Here is an 11,564-nt window from a genome sequence, read left to right on the forward strand (position 1 = left end):
TTTACACAAAGAAACCTAATGGTGATGACCGGGATCACCTAACCGACCTCCGGTCCCATATCCTCTAGCTACCCTAACCTGTGACCCTAACCCACGTTAACGATTCGGTACCGGTGTTTGAGCATCTGAGGGGCCAAGAGTGTCACTACCAACTACAGGAGAAGGTCTGTTGAGGTAGTCAGACAAGTCGGCATAGTCTTCAGTATGCATCAATGTTGTACCGTCCTAGCTGAGCTCATGACCCATGCCAGAGAAGTTGGGATGTGGTTGACTCATTGATGGGCGACCGAGACGGTTGAAGGGAGACATGGGTGTGAACGATGCGTCGAGGAAAGGTTGGAAAGGTTGTTGGCGTCTTTGGTAGAGATAGGGTTGTTGGATATTTTGGTTTTGTGAGGTTTGGGCTTCTTGGCTACGGTAGGAGGAGGGGCGATTGGTGTTGAATGATTGTTGGGTGTTCTGGCTTAGGTGACTTTGGTAGGGTGATGGGGTGGGTGCGAAGTGATGTTAAGTCTCAGGTTGATGGTCAATTTGTTGGTGGTGGTATGGGGTATGCTCTTGGTATTGGGGTTGGGTGTATGGAATGTTTTGGTTGTATATTTGTGTGTTGGTTGAACGGAACGTTTGATAGACAGGGGGTTGTGTGTATCTGGTCTGACACTGTTGTTAGGGGTTTGATGTTGAGGTGTCGTGTGTGTAAGTCATCTGGTGTGGGTCGTATAAGTACATATCCTCGGCGATGAACTGAAAACCAACCGCTCTGTACCAAGCCATATAAGTACGACTTGGTCTTTCTTCAGTTGGCATGACTGCGTCAGTTAACACATGGTCATGACGGTGGTTCCATTTGCGACACTCCGATCTTGCGAATCTTTACCATGGATTGAAGTTCCATTGGTCGTTAACTTTGCGCAGATGCCATTCTCCTAGGCTAGCTGGGGGATTTGGGATATTTTAGGGCATACCGAACTGCAGCTTCACACGATCACTGTTGTGCATCTCCACAGTTGTGAACGGTATTATCGGTGTGCACGCAGTCCATACGGCCGCGTCTTCAGCTTTGACTTGATGGTCATGATCCAAATTAAGGCATGGACGCCAAATAAACTGAAATATAAAAGAAGATTGGATTATAGTCAAGGTAGAAGAAGTTAACAAAATAAAACGAAATAATTAAGTTATTTTCCTTACGTATGTCGATCGAAGGTGATCCAACAACTTGCGATACTAAGTAATACAGTGTCTTGGACATCTGTTGTAACTCATACCACGTGCAGACCATCTACACCAAAAAGTCAAAAAATATTAGTTAGAGGTAATAATCTTTAAAGAAGTAAGTAAAGATATAGCAATTTAAACAACTTACTTTTGTGCATACGGAAATGTGAAAGGGTTGTTATTGACGGGTGCTAGAGACGGTAGTCTTGACCAACCCTATGCTTGTAGCAAAACAGCACATCCAGAAAATGTAGATGTGTCTTTTTGTGAGTTTTTGCACAAGGAGCTATAGAGATAGGCTAGACAAGCAGATCCCCAACTGTAACTTCCTATTCTATCTACATGTCTAAGTAGAGGTAAATGCATAATATGCATTCTAGAACCACTACCTTCGGGAAATAAAACCGAGCCAATTAACAGCATAATGTATCACCTAGTTTTTCTTATTCGAGCATCTTCGATAGAATGCTCATCTAAGTATAAACTATTATATTACGAATTAAGGCGTGAGAGTATTATACCTTGACCTCTTGCGTTATCATCTAACAAATCAGTCTCCAAGAGATCCATGCAAATTGAATTTGCATAGTTGGTTTTACCATTAACAGCCTTACCTTCAATGGGTAGTCCCAAAAGCATGTAGACATCTTCTAACGTCACGGTACACTCACCGGTTGGGAACCAAAATGTGTGTGTCTCTGGTCTCCATCTTTCGTATAAAGCTAGAATGAATTTGTTATATATGGACCAAGACAAAATCTTGCTTATATGACCAAAATCGGCGAGTTCAACATAAGGTTGAATCATCGGGTCCATATGGACATATTTGTGGACCCGAGTTCGGAGCCTTGATACATCCTATAAAAGAAAGAACAAAAAACTTGAATAAGTTGGTATGTTAAAATAAAAAGGGGTTGGTGAAGATGAAAGATAAAAAGTTAACAAAAGAAAAAACTTACATATGTTGCGATGTTTGCAACCGTTCCTCTATGTGATTCGCCCATTGTGAGGGTAGACATTTTGTCGGGGGGTTGGTGTAGATGAAACTACAAGAAGTTGTTGTAGATGAAATTATAGAAGAAGTATTGTAGAAGAAGTAGTGAGAGTGATGGTGTGGAAGAAGTGTTGATGGAGTGGATGTATTTATAGGAAAATGGATGGGAGCATGAAAAGTTGTGTTTGCATGGTGTCTCCACTTGAATTGGTGACCATGTACAACCTTTAAGAGGGGTCGCCATTCAAATTGGCAAATCCATAGGGACATGCATGTAAGACCTAGGTCTGATTGCTTGGTTTCGAGGTCTGAATGCATGCTTTGACAAGGTGTTTCCACTTGAATTGGCGCCCATGTGCAAGGAATGAGTGGGGGCACCAATTCATTTGGAGTGTGTGTCTGCATGTATGACACGTGGTTGTCCTCTCTCTTGCATGCTGAACATGTCACTTCTTAGTAGCTTGCATGGTTGAGACATCATTTCGGAGTAGCTTGCATGTGCGACATGTCATTTCGGAGTAGCTTACATGTGCGACACGTCACTTCGAACTAGATAGCATGTGAGACACTTCACTCCTCTCACTACGCCAAATAAGGGAAAAGAGGGCGCTTTTTTTGGCCTATAACAGCGCTTTAAAGTGCCCTCTAATCTGGCGCTGGCATAGGTAAAGACAGCGCTTTTTTTCCTGGTGAAAGCGCTCTCTAAAGTGGCTCTTTAAGCCCTTTAAGGGCCACTTTAGAGGGTGCTTTTTAAAGAAAGCGCCCTCTAAAGTGGAAACTTTTAAGGGTTTAGAGGGCGCTTTTACTGGAAAGCGCCCTCTAAAGTGGAAATTTAAAGGGTTTAGAGGGTCTAAAGTGGAAATTTAAAGGGTTTAGAGGGCGCTTAAAAAACGCTATATTTTTTTATTTATTTTAGACAACCTGTATATTGAAGCGGTACACCCAAAACTGTATAATTTGAAGCCCTTTTTCACACATTGCATTCAACAAGCCTTATATACAACAATCCATACATATACAACAATCCACTGATATATAATCGTTTAACTTCTAAAGATTCTAAATATACAACCAATTCATAACTTAAAAAGAAATAAAACTAAGTAGCAAAAGCATCTCTGAGATGTATGTTTTTTTTGCTAGCCGCAGTCTTCTTAGCAACAACCTCTTTTTGTTCAATATCAATAGCATGAACCTAAAATATCATAAAATTAGTTAGGTGAAGTATAAGATCAAGAATTAACATTTTATATGCATAAATATCATATAATTGTGTTTATACCTTTTTTTTTGATGCAACTGACTCGATTTGCTGCGTAATCCCCTTATATTTTTGGTCCCTTATCTTTTGAAGATAGAATTGATATTTGTTTAGATGGACATGTTCCATTGTCGTAGAGGGATACTTTCAAATATCCAGCATCATCATCTACGCGAATGAGGCTTGACGACAATGGAACATCTCCATCTACACAAATATCAATTGATACTTTCAATCCCTTGCCCCTTGCACGAATGATTGACTTCATAATAGCCATTTTACCTGTAATAAAGAAAACAATTAAAATCAGATGACAAATATAAAAACAATTAAAATCATAAAAGCCATTTTACCTGTAATAAAGAAAACAATTAAAATCATTTGACCTGTACCTTTTTCACTAAGTTCTCTTTCTTTTCTTGGTTGGAATATGTTCTACATGTCTCTTAACAACACGGACGGTTGGATTGATCCAAATACCCTCATTATGATCATTTCTAATATATGAATCATTTGATATAATATTCTCATCTTGATCATTTCTGGTAAACGATTCAATCTCAACATCAATATCACATTGATCTCCAGTGTTTTCATCAATTACTTTGTTGGAAAAAAGACTAGGCATAAGGAATGGCAACATAGAATCAAAACAGATGAAACAATAACCACCTTAGCACTATGAACGCCACTGGAAGAAACCATTCCAATGAAAGAAAAATAAAACTAAAAGGCCATCAACCCAAAGAGAAGCAGAAAGCACAACCAACCTGCTCTGCTTTATTAAAATTGGAAACACGACAAGAGGAAACAGTCGTATTTATTAAAATTGGGTTTCTATAGTCCATTAGATTCTCACGCCTGCTCTGCTTTAACAGGTCCAGAGTCTTTACTGCTACTCTGCAAATCATAGGGCTAGCTGTCCCATGCCTACTCTGCCGAACGCAAATAGTTTTACCATACTACTCGTACAAGTTAATACCGATCACAAAGTAGCAGTAGGCATGGGATAGCTAGCCCTATGATTTGCAGAGTAGCAGTAAAGACTCTGGACCTGTTAAAGCAGAGCAGGCGTGAGAATCTAATGGACTATAGAAACCCAATTTTAATAAATACGACTGTTTCCTCTTGTCGTGTTTCCAATTTTAATAAAGCAGAGCAGGTTGGTTGTGCTTTCTACTTCTCTTTGGGTTGATGGCCTTTTAGTTTTATTTTTCTTTCATTGGAATGGTTTCTTCCAGTGGCGTTCGTAGTGCTAAGGTGGTTATTGTTTCATCTGTTTTGATTCTATCCCCCGGTTCAACATTCTCGTTACTTTTCTCACCATGCAAATTCCAACATGTATAACTTCAATCAATTCCATGCCTCATTAGATGCGATGTCAACTGAACTGCGTCAACCCGTTTCCCATAACAACAACCCAAGCAAGGACATATCATTCTACTGAGGTCTTCGGCGTGCGCAATGGCAAACTTAACGAATTCTGATACCCCATTCTCGTACTCTCTCGACAATCGATTGGAAGACATCCATGTATTATCCATTACTAATTAGAATATACAAAAAAAAATTCAGAAGAGATATCAAATTCAGCCGCGAAATCTAAGGTTTCTAATGTCTCTATAATGCAACCATAACTGAACCCTAACAACAGTCTTTGAATGTGATTCATAGCGATATCAAATTCAGCAATTTAAAAACCAACCGTCAATTGCCTAATAAACCCAAACTATTTAAATGACTATGAATATTGAAACTTTACAGGTCGAAACAAACGTAGCATAGACAACAATAACATAAAACTGAAATGGGGCAAAGCTAAAACAAAGCAATAGTGCAAGTAATAATGTATGCTAGAATAAATACACTCATAAGCTGCATCGTGTACCTTTGATTGGTAGAAGGAGGAAACGTCGTAGATCTAATAGAGGTGGAAGGAGAACGCCTTAGAAGTAGGGAAAATCGTAGCAGTGAGAACCCTAACGTGAAAAAGAACAAAAATAACAGAGAGTGAAATAACAAAACGCGCAGTATGTTATAATTTTAATGTTTACAAAAGGGGACCTTAGAGGGCGCTTGTGGAAAAAAAGCGCCCTTAAAAGGGGGCCTAAGAGGGCGCTTATGAAAGCGCTCTCTAAGGCTTTCCAGAAGCGCTTTATAAACTGGAAATGCACATGGACTTATAAAAGCGCTTTTTTTAAAGCGCCCTCTAAGGGTAACCTTAGATGGCGCTTTCTAAAAAGCGCCATGTATTGTTGTCCCTCTATCTCCTCCTTATTTTTTCGCTTCACCTTAGAGGGCGCTTTATTACAAAAGCGCCCTCTAAAGTGCGCTGTCTATTGCTCCTTATTTTTTCGCTTCACTTTAGAGAGCGCCTTTGTAATAAAGCGCCCTCTAAGGTGCGCTGTCTATTCCAGTTTTTGGCGTAGTGTCTATTTAAGTGTCTTACTATCAACATCCAAGACACTTCACTCACATTCATCTGCAGTAAGAAAATAGTTTTCATCTGCACAATGTCATCTTCATCATTATACAGTGTCAACGTTCACTGCAACGGTGAAACATACGAGTCTGAGCTATATGGTTTTTGTTTTTGAAACACCGATGCCATTAGACTCACAATCAAGAGAAATGCAACCTTCTTGCATTTGAAAAAAAGAATACAATCATGTATAGGATCGGGTATTGTGTCAAAGATCACATATCAAAATCCAATATTTTTTTAGAATAGTCAATGCAAGTATTTCCCCCTTAAGGCACGAGACGATGAAGATGTTGAATACATGTTTGTTACTCTTCAACCATGTATACCACCTCAACAGTCTCAACTAACCAGTCAGGATGAATCTGGTGAAGATGATCCACAATGGTCAAATGACGTCAACCCAGAAGTAGAAGCAGAAGTGGACGTCGTTGATGAAGAAGAAGAGGAGACCGAGATACAGGTTGATCACATGCTGAACAACGACGATGAAGATGATGATCAACCACCACCAATACCTCCTAGTCATGTCTATAATCCGCCTCAACATATGACAAATATGGATCTTCACGATGATGAAACATCCAACAGTGTTTTCTATAATCCGTATCCGAGATCAGAAGGCGAATTAAAGGTGGGAGACATGTTTCGTACCAAAGAAGAATGTGTTCTGGCTATCAAAAAATTCCACATGAACAACTCTGCTGATTTTACAGTAAAACGCACTGATTCTAGAAGGTATGTTATCGAATGTTGTAACATGCTTTGTAAGTTTCGTTTGGCTGCGTCTTACAAGAAGAAAAACGACTCTTGGGAGATCGCTTCAATAGACCCACCTCACAGTTGCATTGCAACTAACGTTGAACAAGATCACCGTAAACTAAGTGCAACGTTGATATGTCAAGACATTCTGTCGTTGGTTAATAAAGACCCATCAGTGAAGGTGAGTATAATTATATCCCATATCAGATCAACATATAGTTATACTCCATCTTACAAGAAAGCCTGGATTGCGAGGATAAAGGTTGTTGAACAAGTTTTCGGCAACTGGGAGGATTCATACAAGGAATTGCCACGGTTTTTGTGGGCACTAAAAACATATGTCCCAAGAACTGTGGCAATTATGGAGACATTTCCAGCGATGATGCCAGACGGAACCTGTGCTACAGGTAATAGAATCTTTCACCGTCTCTTTTGGGCATTTGACCCGTGCATCAAAGGTTTCCCATTCTGCAAATCTATTATTCAAATTGATGGCACTTGGTTATACGGAAAATACAATGGTACTTTGCTCATGGTGGTTTCACAAGACGGCAACAACAATGTATTTTCCATTGCCTTTGCTCTTGTTGAAGGTGAAATGGCTGGTGGATGGGGTTTCTTTCTTCGACATCTCAGAACGCATGTGGCTCCACAAGCCAATCTCTGTTTGATTTCTGATAGACATGCTGCCATTGAGAGTGCCTACAACAACCATGACAACGGATGGCATGATCCTCCTTCTACCCATGTCTATTGCATTAGACGCATTGCACAAAACTTCATGCATGCTATAAAAGATAAGAATCTTCGCAAGAAGGTGGTGAATGTTGGGTATACTCTAACTCAGTCGTCATTTCAATATTATCGTGATGAAATTAGACTGTCTAATGAAGACGCAGGGAGATGGCTAAGTAACATACCAGTAGAGCAGTGGACAAGGGTATTTGATAGAGGTTGTCGATTGGGGCATATGACAACAAACCTTGTGGAATGCATGAACGGGGTATTCAAAGGAATTCGAAATTTGCCGATAACCACCTTGGTAAGATCAACCTATTATAGGTTGGCTTCTACGTTCGCAACTAGAGGTGAAAGATGGAGTGCGGTGTTAATATTCGGGCAAGTATTCAGTGAGTGTTGCATGAAGGTCATGAAAGAGGAGAGCATCAAAGATAGCACACACGCTGTAACAGTGTTTGACCGTCATAGGCAAAAATTTAGCGTCCAAGAAACAATGGACCACAACGAGGGGAGACCAAATTTAGCCTACGCTGTTAGACTAAACAAAAGTTGGTGCGGTTGTGGAAAATTTCAGGCCTTCCGCATACCTTTCTCCCATGTCATTGCAACATGCGCTTATACTCATCAAGATGCTTACAGCCATTTATCTGATGTGTACAAGGTTGACACTGTCATGAATGTATATAATCAAAGCTTCTCAGTACTACCAATGGAGGATTACTGGCCTCCATATGAAGGTGATATTGTTTGGCACAATGACGAGACACGTAGAAAGAAAAAAGGAAGGCCAAAAAACACACGTATCAGAATAGAGATGGATTCCACAAATAAAATGATAAGATTATGTAGTATCTATCGTTAACCAGGACACAACAAGAACAACTGTCCCAATCGAGGAGCATCATCTAGGTCTTAAGCTTTTTGTAACATTGTATTTCTGTAACCTTCAATCATTATATATCATTAAGTTTTTGTTATAACGAGGTTCATAACAAACATCAGTACAAAATAAGCTATCTGAAAACAAAAATATATCTAACTGATTACAACAATCAAATTGATGCCGTCTCGACCGAACATCATTTCCCTAGCATCCTTATCAGGCTTCATTCGCACCCAACCAAAGATACTATCAAGTCTCTCAATACTTCTAATTTTTTTCCCTTCTGGTATTTTCCCATCTAACCAACGAACCAGCTCCCTCTTCAGTTGATAGAACATAGTGATGTTCCAGAACAGCATCAGCATCTGAGGTTTGTCTCTCGCATAAATCACCTTTTCGTATCGGCGACGAACACCAAACATGATTACCAAATGATTATATGAGATGTGGAACAATTACTCATACAACGCATCTATTTATAACACAAAAATTGCATTTTATGAGGAGTCTCCAATTGAATTGGCGCCTCCATTCAAGTTTTAAGAGGAGTCTCCAATTCAATTTGCGACTCCTCCTAAAAGTGGGGTAGTTTGGGATTTTTTTTGAAACCAGGGGTATTTTGGGAATTTCCTTGAAAAAATGGGTTATTTTTGTAAAATTTTCCCAAGACATTGGTTATTTCATTTTTTTTTGAAATTGAAATAAGAATTGGGGGTTTTTCAGAAAGAGGAAGAGCAGAGAAACTTTGTTTTTTTCATTTTTGTTCTCTTCTTCTTCAAGAATCTTTTTACCCTCTACAACTTGCATCATCACCTCCACCTCCCTACCCATGTGTAAACCTCTGTCCTAAACGCCATAACCCAAATCTCCGCCTCACATCGCCTTTACCTCTTCATAAAAACCACCACCGAACCTCATGAAACACAACTCAAAACCTTCATGAACAAAACTCTATCACCAAACAACTTTCTAACCACTACCACTTCAAACTAAACCACACAGCCAAGACAACTTTCGAGTTGTACCTCACTTATACGACCGAAAAACACCAACAAATCTCACCACTCACACCTATCATACCGAACTCCATCACCGTTAACAACCCTCCACGATACTCACCATCGGTCACCACACGAGCAACACGACATTTCGCATGTAAGTAGAACCACACAAACTTGAGGTATCGATTCTCATCTTGTGTATTTCGAATCGTCCATTGATTGTTTGGTCGTTTCTTTTTCATGGAAGAGGACGAGCAGTGTTTTTTTGTTTGGGTGGAAGATTTTCGCTTCCAATTTATTGTGCTCTGATGCTTTGATATATTTATTGCTTTTGTTTTGCATTTGCGTTTTATGATAAATGATGAACAATGCTCTTGTTCGTGTTATAGCACGTTTAGAAATGACGAACAGTGCTCTTGTTCATGTTGGAGCACGCGTTTTTCTTCCTGAAGTTTGAATTAGTTTGTGCTTGCATTTGCATTGATGTATATGTGCCTTAAGACTTTCTTTTGTTCTATTTTACTATTATTATTTTTATTATTTACTTTAACTAGTAAGATATTTTTATTATCTGAATTTTGTTTATTGATGTAAGTAAAAAAATATTGTTGTTTTTGGGCTTGTCTCTAACACTTGGTTTAAGCCCATGTAGCTCTTTCTTATTACATTGCATGGTGGATTATATTGTTTTTTATGTTTATTTTAAACTGTATTTTTATTTCGATTGTGATGATCATCGTTAAGGGTTAGAATTTTATTGGAGCTTTCTTGGTTTGCGTGCGGTATTTTCAAGTTGGTTGTCGTTATATTTCGATTCAATTTCATATACGCTTCTGTTGGTTTAGCATAGCGGTAATCCGAACTTTTTACCAATTAGTGCTTCGACATGCAACTTGTTCTTTCACAATGTTATATTTTGATTTTATTTGCGATGAGCGCATTGTGTGTTAGAAATTTGTAATTCAATTTGTGTTGAGATATAACGATCCAACTTCGTTACATTTAAATCGAACTTAAATCCTACTTTTGGTAGCTTTATACATCTTTGCATTACACGATATTGATTCACGTCTTCGCGTCATGATTTTGATATGTGCACATTTCATTTTACTTTACTCTTTTGATTTAAATACAATGAATGTGTGTTGTAAATATTATGTATGCGCTTGTATCATTTTGCATGCTTTGTACATTTTCGATTCGATTTACTTTGTGCCTTTAAGTTACACCTTGTACTAGAGTTCACATCATCATGCTAGAATTTGCACCAATTGTGATGCAATTTGCAACCTTTTGTCACTATTTTCACTTTCATTTATTCTTCAATCATCTTTTACCATCTATTCAAATATATTCAAACCATTTTCAAAACCAAGTCAAAACAATATTAACCATTTCACAAATCATTTTTTATAGTAACACGACAAACCCTCGATCAACATCGAGTTTTTCTTCTCTGTTTATCTGAAGTGTGTAAAACTTGTTCTTGATAAAAACCAGTTGAAAAGGAAATGAGACTTTTACACTTTCCTGCTCCTCAAATGATTGAATGATTGGCTTACGATATATTGCTCGATCTCTCGTCATCCGAATAAAATATTTTAATCAAACTTGAATGAAAAGGGAATGAGAGGTTTACACTTTCCTGCTCCTTGAATAATCAAATGATTGGCTTATGTCATATTGTTCGATTATTTGTCTTCCGCTAATAATAATTTTCTCAATTAAAATTGGACGAAAAGGGAATGGGAGGTTTACACTTTCTTGCTCCTCGAATAATCGAATGGCTGCTATCTGGAAGGTTCTTTAGGGTCTGAGACCTTTACTAAATTGCATGTCACACCGTCGTGACTGTCTTGGATTTTCTAGGCTTCTTCTGATCGGCCCAAAACATTTTTTAAAAACAAAAAACACTAGGATTTATTCATCCAATAAGTTTCTATTGGGCTTTTGCACTATATCTATATAGGTGAGGTTTTACTTTATTATGGTCGTTGTCTACCTCTCTCACAAGGACAACACTTACTTTTATACTAAGACTACAAGGTATTTGAATAACATCTCTCCAGTCATGGAATTTGGTGAGACGAGCTTCAAAGCTCGTAATCTAGTGTCCATTTGAATTGTACTAATGTAAATATATTAAAAAATAAATGATCTTTAAAAATTAAAGAAAAAATATTTTTTATTCATAAATTTGTTATCATATATAATTTTTATTT

The 11,564-nt window shown here is 38.3% G+C and overlaps 1 long non-coding RNA gene across 1 annotated transcript; it reads right to left on the bottom strand.

Annotated features, from left to right (window-relative positions):
• Positions 1–3,285: 3,285 nt before the first annotated feature.
• Positions 3,286–4,044, bottom strand: LOC127100409 (uncharacterized). The gene is made up of 3 exons (XR_007794411.1): positions 3,866–4,044; positions 3,495–3,755; positions 3,286–3,407 (listed from the first exon to the last, which is right to left on the bottom strand). It is a non-coding gene; the product is annotated as an uncharacterized LOC127100409 (long non-coding RNA).
• Positions 4,045–11,564: the final 7,520 nt, after the last annotated feature.

The sequence above is a fragment of the Lathyrus oleraceus genome, chromosome 7 (genome assembly GCF_024323335.1).
Source record: "Lathyrus oleraceus cultivar Zhongwan6 chromosome 7, CAAS_Psat_ZW6_1.0, whole genome shotgun sequence".
Lineage (NCBI taxonomy): Eukaryota > Viridiplantae > Streptophyta > Magnoliopsida > Fabales > Fabaceae > Lathyrus > Lathyrus oleraceus.